Source organism: Mya arenaria, chromosome 3 (genome assembly GCF_026914265.1).
Source record: "Mya arenaria isolate MELC-2E11 chromosome 3, ASM2691426v1".
Classification (NCBI taxonomy): domain Eukaryota; kingdom Metazoa; phylum Mollusca; class Bivalvia; order Myida; family Myidae; genus Mya; species Mya arenaria.
This window is the reverse complement of record NC_069124.1, coordinates 45,279,104-45,287,527: the sequence shown is the minus strand read 5'-3', so window position 1 is coordinate 45,287,527 and position 8,424 is coordinate 45,279,104.

Here is an 8,424-nt window from a genome sequence, read left to right as displayed (position 1 = left end):
ACTGCAATTTCTTACAGAGGCAGAACTTAAGCATATAAAAATAAACCTTTCCCTGAATCCGTGTATTATATTTTTATACATGTATATTTGTTCACTGAATTCTTGATGTAAAGAGATTCGTTCGAAGACAAACAATGCCGTCGGTATGATAAGGCGTTCATAATAAACTACACAACTTTAATCCCAGTTGCTATAACTCAGTTGCAGGGCGGTAACTACAATATTTACTAGTGGCGAAATACCAGACTAGTTATTGCCCGAATACTTTCATCCAAGTGATATCTCTATAATTTTAATACAGTCGCAGGGCGATAACTACAATATTTACTAGTGGCGAAATACCAGACTAGTTATTGCCCGAATACTTTCATCCAAGTGATATCTCTATAATTTTAATACAGTCGCAGGGCGATAACTACAATATTTACAAATGGCGAAATACTAGACTAGTTATTGCCCGAATACTTTCATCCAAGTGATATCTCTATAATTTTAATACAGTCGCAGGGCGATAACTACAATATTTACAAATGGCGAAATACTAGACTAGTTATTGCCCGAATACTTTCATCCAAGTGATATCTCTATAATTTGAATACAGTCGCAGGGCGATAACTACAATATTTACAAATGGCGAAATACTAGACTAGTTATTACCCAAATACTCACATCCAAGTGATACCACTATAATTTTAACACAGTCGCAGGGCGATAACTACACTATTTACTAGTGGTGATATACACGAGTTATTACCCGAAAGTCTTATTGCTTTCATCTTCTTTATAATGTAACAGTGGTTTGTAGCTATCATAAAAATATGGTTTCATTTTGTTGCTGTGACAACCGAGCTATCACTACTGATGAGGTCGACGTAAAAATAAAAATAGTGGTTCTAGATTTGTTCTAAATGACATATTTGGTAATAACAATCATAAACTACCCTACTAATTTTACTCACTTATGCCGATGATTTTGTGGAATTGCTAATTTATAAGGCAAAAAGGCCTAGAAGTAGTTTGTTCCTCCTTTGCATTTGAAGGTTAATACAATTAAACGATATACATGTCTCTTAACGACATGTTTTAACATATGGTAATGATGTCAACATTTCATTTTTGAAACGGCAATGTGGCTAAATCTGCATTTGTAATTGTCTGTATAAATATAGTTAGAAATGGTTTTTGTAATAAATTATATCAATCTGAATACTTATGTGGAAAACTACAGAAACAAGCTCAGTAGCCAAAAGTTTAAACATATATCTCGTTTAATGGCACAGGGTAAACACCAACGACATAGAACACAAAAACAAACAAAAATCACAAACAAGACCATAGAACAGCAGCACAAAACACTACAAACAACACAGTTCATATGTACTATATAAAAAACTAGGTATATGTATCAAGGATTGTTAGGTACCGCCTTGGAACGGTCAGTAAAATGTTAATTTATTGGGTGAAACTTATTAATAACTATATGCCTCTTTTCCAGGTCACCAGTTTATTGTTATGTTTTGTTATGGTATGTAAGTGTGTTATTCATGTCGGTAAATATCGTATTAAGCGAACGAATCTTGATATCACATACCGTCCCATTAGAGCAAAAAGGTACCAAGTGACATTTTGCAAGTTTTGAGAAAAACGGCTTTAAAGGTTTGAACCTGCATATAAAATCAGCTTTTGATGATCAAATTATCACACATACTTTGTTAAACTTGTTGTATACCCAATTAGATTTTAAGAAAAAATGAAGTCAAAATGTCCAATAGTTATTGATATTTTATTGATTTTGTTCATGGTCCCTTTTTGCACGATAGCTTTTTTAGAATTTTAAAATGCAAAAAGGTACCATTTGATCACTTGGTACCTTTTTGCACGACTTAATAAATGAAATATCTATCATAAACAAAGTAAAAAGGTACCATTTGTAATACCGTTAAAAAGAAAATTAATAAACTATGCATAATAATAAGCAAATATCAAACATTCCTGTTGCTTAAATGTAAACTATAAGCATCTTTTCTCATTTTGAGTTCATTCGACTACTGTTACAGAGTTTAAGAATTAATCCGTGTCCTCCTCCTCGGAATCCAATGGTACATAGTCCTTCTGTTTTCTGTCAGTTGGCAGGGAACTGAAATAACTGTGAAATTCTTCCGGGATAATGTCTTTCTTACACAAGTTCACCAAATCATTCTTTTTTAGAATTGATATTGGAAGCTTTTCACTGTAGCAGAAGTTCAAGTCTTTTTCATTTTCTGGCCATTTTGAGTCTCTGCCTTTCACCCTCGTTGCTTTCTGAACCTGAATCTCCAAAAATGCACTTGTGTCAAACGAATAGTTCACAAAGACGGATTTGGGGCTTTCTCTTCTCACTTGTATCCATTTCACCTGCAGCCAATTGACTTTTTGACCATCAGTGGTTGTTTTGAGATTTTTACAATGTTTGGAAACAAAGTCCTTGAAATCAACTACATGGTTATATTTCAAAGGCACTGTGATATAAGGTTGTGTTTTTCTAGCCATTGAAATAAGTGTACACCACTGAGACGGTACGTACACTGGTGTTATCTTCTTTGCTCCTTCAATGGTAGAATGGACACTGTCACACTCCATCTGTGAATGTCCAGACACAAGGAATTTGTGGCTTATTCTTTCCAGTTGCGGCGCTTGTGACAAAGTGTACAACAGTGACGCTGTAACATACTGATTCCTGTTTTGCCCGCCACAAGAGTCCGAAAAGTACACAATTTCTTTTACAGTGCTTGTTTTACAAACCGACAGTGTGTTCTTCATTAAACAAGTAGCAATTTCACATGAACCTCTTTTAGCCTGACTTTCATCCCACACATGACAAACTACGTTCTTGTCGCCGAGTGAGTAGATTGTTAGGTTGTAACAGCACAACTTCCTTGAATAGTATAGCTCACTTACTAAAGTACAGGGAGTTGACAGAACGGCCTGTAAATCAAATGTAGCTACATATACACTTTTGTCAGTTTTTGACCTTAGTTTGTCGCTTTCCTTTTTCTTCCTTGCTTGTTCTTTCTTGATCTGATGCTCGTCATATTGTTTCTGTAGTGTTTCATCCAGTGATCCTGCTTCTCGTTTTCGCATGTACAGTGTGCATAAAGAACATTGGTCTTTCTTGGGCTTGTAGAAGGAAAGGTTATAACATTCACAAAATATTGTGCGGTACATTGATAGCGTAACATATGGAATGTCTTTCTTCTCACATTCTGTTTTGTAAAGCTGCCACATTTTCTTTATATTTAACTCGAGGGAAAGATATTCCTTTGTAGATTGTTTCCTTGCGTAATGCGACTCCATTTTGGGAAATGATTCTATGTGTCGCTTCACAGAATCAACAAGGCTTTGGTCTAATTTGTTTGCAGAAGAGCTTGTCCCTCGCATATCTTTTCTACCGTAAGTTCCATGTGTTTTTCTTTGTAAAGAGTAATCCACAGTCTTTCTCCCTATGTCCAGTGTTTTCAAAAAGAAATCTCTGCACACACGCACTTTCTTTTCTTCATTCACCAGGTGGAACTTTTGGGATACTTTTTTCTTGCATTTGCCTTTTCTGGATGGCTCTTTTCTCTCCACCATTTCACAAATGAACTGCCTCTGGCGCTCATAATTCCCCAAACCATAATAACACGTAAATATACTCTGCCTCTGCTCTTCTGTAAAGTTTTGTCCACACTTGAATTTACATTTTGAACAAGTATGAGGTTGAACTTGTTTTGCATCAACAGTTCGACCTGTTGCAGACGTATACGCCTTGCCACTACTTCGTTTTGCCTTTCTGATATTTTTTTTCCAAGACCCTGGATCACGTTTCCTTTTTCGGCTGGAGTGTTTCTTTTGAGGGCTTTGGTACGATGCCCTCTTATGTGGCGTTGTTTGGACGGGGTCCTGATTTGACTCTTTACTTTTGTCAAAAGATGCTTGTTCTTGCAGTTCATCTTGTCTTTCATTCCTTGATAAATCAATGACTTCGTCGTCGTCAGTCCCAATATTAACAATGGCGTCATAGTGTTCATGTCCTTGAACAGAAAGGTATGCTAAGTTCACAAGGTTTTCTGCTGGTTGGTCGGGTTTTATATCAATAACTGGAGCAGATATTGAACTTGAGTATATCCGAATGTTGCATGTAAACTTATTTGATAGAGCCATCGGTATCACGTCTGCTATGTCCATATTCCATGTTCCACTTGACTTGAGCACCTCTATTTTATCCAGAAATGGTTGAACATTGGCTGGATTGTCACTTCGACAGAAAGGAGCATATTTTTCTACCTGTTCTGTCATAAGGTCACACACCGCTGTCCGTATGTTGTCAATGCTGTCATTGATTTGTCCACTTTTCTTCATTGCCGCAAAAATACAATTGCCGTCACCATATACACCGACTCTTTTTAGTTCATTGCTGGCTAACATTGCATCCAACCTTGCAAGATGTGACCGCCGTACAAAATCTCTAACAGACTGCATTCTCTTGCTTTTCTCTTTGGCCCTTTCTAAGTCACTTCCACAGTGTCGTTTCCTTCGTTGTCTTAAAAGCTTAAGTGTTTCACTTAGTCTTTTTGCAACCTCTGATTTACCCCTTTCTTTTAATTTAGGCACTTTTCTAGTTTTTATCCGGGTTGGCTTCTTTTTCCAACCTTTCATTCTTTGTCCTTTCACTTTAGCAGAGCGTCTTTTACCTAACTCAGGAATCACATCTTGTTCTGAATCACTTGAGTTTATATCTGCTTTTGATGGATTGTATGTTTCGTCATCAAAGCTGTCATCCTTCTCCGACTCACTGTCACTTGAATGTATCAACTTTCTCTTCACTGGTCTCATTTGTCTTGCAAGCTTTGACAATGGAACATTTTCAGAATCTGTACTGGTGTTTCCGTCGCCTTTTGTGTCTATATCAATGGAATGGTAGAACTCTTCATCTGCCCACACCGTGGCCTCGTCCTGAAATGTAGATGAATAATATTATAATAAATTTAAAGCAGTTGGCATACTATTTTGCCAGACATCGTTTTTCGCCTAAGTATTTATATACCTACGAGTACATGTATATACATACAAAAGTTGATACCATTCAATATTATTTATCATGTATTTCATAAAAAGCTAGTATTAGCAATATTATTACTCATTACTGATATTATTTGAATTTTAATAGTCTTATGTGTATGAAATATTATAAATATGTACTCACATTTTCCATATTTTCCATGATTGTATTCTCAGTCTATTTCCATCTTACTTTCGAGGAAGGCTCTCATAAAATGCAAGGTTTTAAGCTTGATTATCACAATTTCATTGTATACACACCCTCTTATCTGCAATACAATGGACATTGTCCGACACCTTATCAGTAAACCAGCATCTGGTTTGTGTATTCAACTCTGTGCCTAAAGGTACCATATGAACTGTTTTGTATGTATAAATGCCACTCAAGTTTACAAAATAGTAAGTGCAAAAAGGAGCCATGTGTCACTTGGTTCCTTTTTGCATACAACTATAGCAAAGTTACAAAAAGCGTTGGAACAAAAAGGTACCATTTGACATATGGTACCTTTTTGCCTGAAACACTGTGCACATGGTACCTTTTTGCAGAAACTTAAAGCTTGATTTTCACTTGGTACCTTTGTACCCGATGCAATATCGTTTTTAATCATCTAGGTACAAACTAGATTTTTATATATATTAAAGATTGATTAAAAACGGTTCAGAAAATGCCAAAAAGTCAATTTTGACCAAAATGTTAGTTGGTACCTTTTTGCTCTAATGGGACGATACCTGACTTTAATAAAACATTATTGTATCTAACACAAAAGTTTATTTCAATGCAGCAATGTTTAATTTGCAATGTGCATTGTACATTTCGTCATAAGCTGTGAAACTAAGTCGTATTAAACATCATCAACCTGAGTGGTTCAAACAGGTGGTCGGTTTAAGCAGGTTCGTTTACAATACAAAACAAAGTGGATCATTATAATGAGAATGCTGTTACATTCAGACAAATAATAGACTGAACATGCAAGCGCGCTTGAACAAATTATATTTACATGCATTGATATAGATATAAGTACTTTAATGTAGCTAAAATAAAGTATAGTATTTTTAGTTCTATATTTAACTTGACAAAAAGGTAAAAACTTGCTCTCAAGGTAGTTGCTTGACTTTGCCTTGCTCTCTACTTTCAACCCAGTTAATTTCAACCTTACAACTTTTCCGCTGTTATCTATATACGTTGAAAATACCTTTTTTTATTGAAAATCACTAATTCAGCATCTTCAGTGATTTGATTCTTTTTAGTCTTGCCATACAAAATTGCCGTTATACTCGTATGGAGTTATGTTGTGTTTGTGGTTGTTTTTGTTGGTGGTGGTGGTGGTGTTGCTGCTTTTGTTGTTGAAGTAGTTGTTGTTATTGTTGTTGTTGTTATTATTGGTGTTGTTGTTATGGTTGTTATTGTGGATGTTTCCCTTGGTGTTTGATGGAAATACGTGACCCCTGCGGTGTATTTTAAAAGTTAATGTAAGCAAAACTACTTATACTTCAAGTACACAAGTTAGATCTCGACATTAAATTTATATTTTCCCGAGCCAATCCTTTTCATCGATATTTAAAACGATATTTGAAATTTACTGACAAATATCTAATCTTTCTAGGTTTTACTTATTCATTAATTTAGGTAAGAATGTCAACTTTGAAGCTACTGGTGTTAATATTTTTGTTGGGAATTCTTTCTGAAACCGAGTCAAGACATGCACAGGTTCGTGTTTGGTAGAGGATTAAACAAATAAACTATTTTCTAATTTTAATATTAAATTAAATGCCACCGCACATCGGAAGTAAATGAGGAATCAGGTATGTATTGATTATTTCGTTTAAGTTTTTGACCTTGGTTTCATCACAGACACATATATATAACCGATGTTTTTTGTCAGCAAGAGGTTTCTTTAACATTTGTTAACCTTCAATGCTAAATGATTGTAGATCTTGTCCCGCGCTTGGGTGAATGACAAAGCAGGTTAAATGTTACCTTTAGCCTGTTCCCGTCTTTGTCCTAAAGGCACGACGATGGTAAAAGCGGTTATAATATATGTATTTATGTAACGTACAGAAGGGCAGTGAGAGTGCTCTAGTGGTATAGGTGTCCAGATGTTGTGGGTTCGATCCCCAACAGGGGTACCTTCTCATGGCCCCTCTACATGGACACCAGCACTGGTTTCTACCCAGGGAACGGACCCGAGTCCGATTCTATAAGTTGTCAGCTTTCCTCAGAATCGGGCGAAAACAAATCGGTATAATCTAATTTAGAATATCAAGGCCCAAATCGGTATCTACAAATGATGCAATGCAAAAATTATACAAATTAAAAAAAGTTGTTGAAAATAAAGATTTTTATAAAACTCATTAAAACAAACACAACCTTGATCTTGAAAAACACGCTGATTGTTTGTTTTCTTAACACTTTAAACATATGCCCTGATTGGTTGTTTCCTTTAAACCTAAAACTTACAACCTGATTGGTAGATGAATTAAAATTAGAAAAAAACCAGCCTGATTGATCGTTTACTTAAAACTTGAAAAATCATATCCTGATTGGTTCCTTACTTAAAACACACTACCTGATTTACTCAAAACCTGTAAATAATCTCTTTCTAATTGGCGTGTTAAGTTGTATATGCGTATGACTTATGCCTATTTAAGGAACGAATCGCGGGATTGATCTCTTTTGGACTCTACACAGTCACTTTAACCAGCCCAACTGCGTTCATACCCTGATTATGACACCAATTACGCAAATCATTACGTAAATTTACACCAATAGTTCATTTTTTTCAATATACATCATTTTATTTAAGAAACCCTGCAGTTATTATTTCTCATCCAATATGTAAATAGAACGACCCGACCGTAACCGGAAACACACATTAAACATTAAAAATCATTATCGTTTCTTATATAAACACCTTTCTTCGGAATAAATTAGTTATTTCTTATAGCTATCTTTTCCTTGCAATACATGTAACCTTCAACCGTAGTTACAGGATCGTGGTCAGAGGATCAACACCGCCCTATGCAGCCTGCAAGACGCACCTTTGGTATGCCGGCGAGTCCCCCGGAGCCGTGACACCTTGAGTCGTGAGGTGTTCAGTAACACGGTAGGAAAGTTTAAGTAATTTCAAAATGATACAGGAGTTCCGCGTGACTGACCCGTGCGTAGTGTCCTATATTAGTGCATTTAAAGTCAGTAGTAGCCCGGGCGTTGACAATGTTGTTTTCACCACAATGTTTTCCGTGAATAAAATTCTCATTCACACCGAAACAGAAATATTATAACTTTAGATGTACTTTATAAATCTGATGGATCATTCATAATCGTAATCTACTTCTTGGAAGTACTAA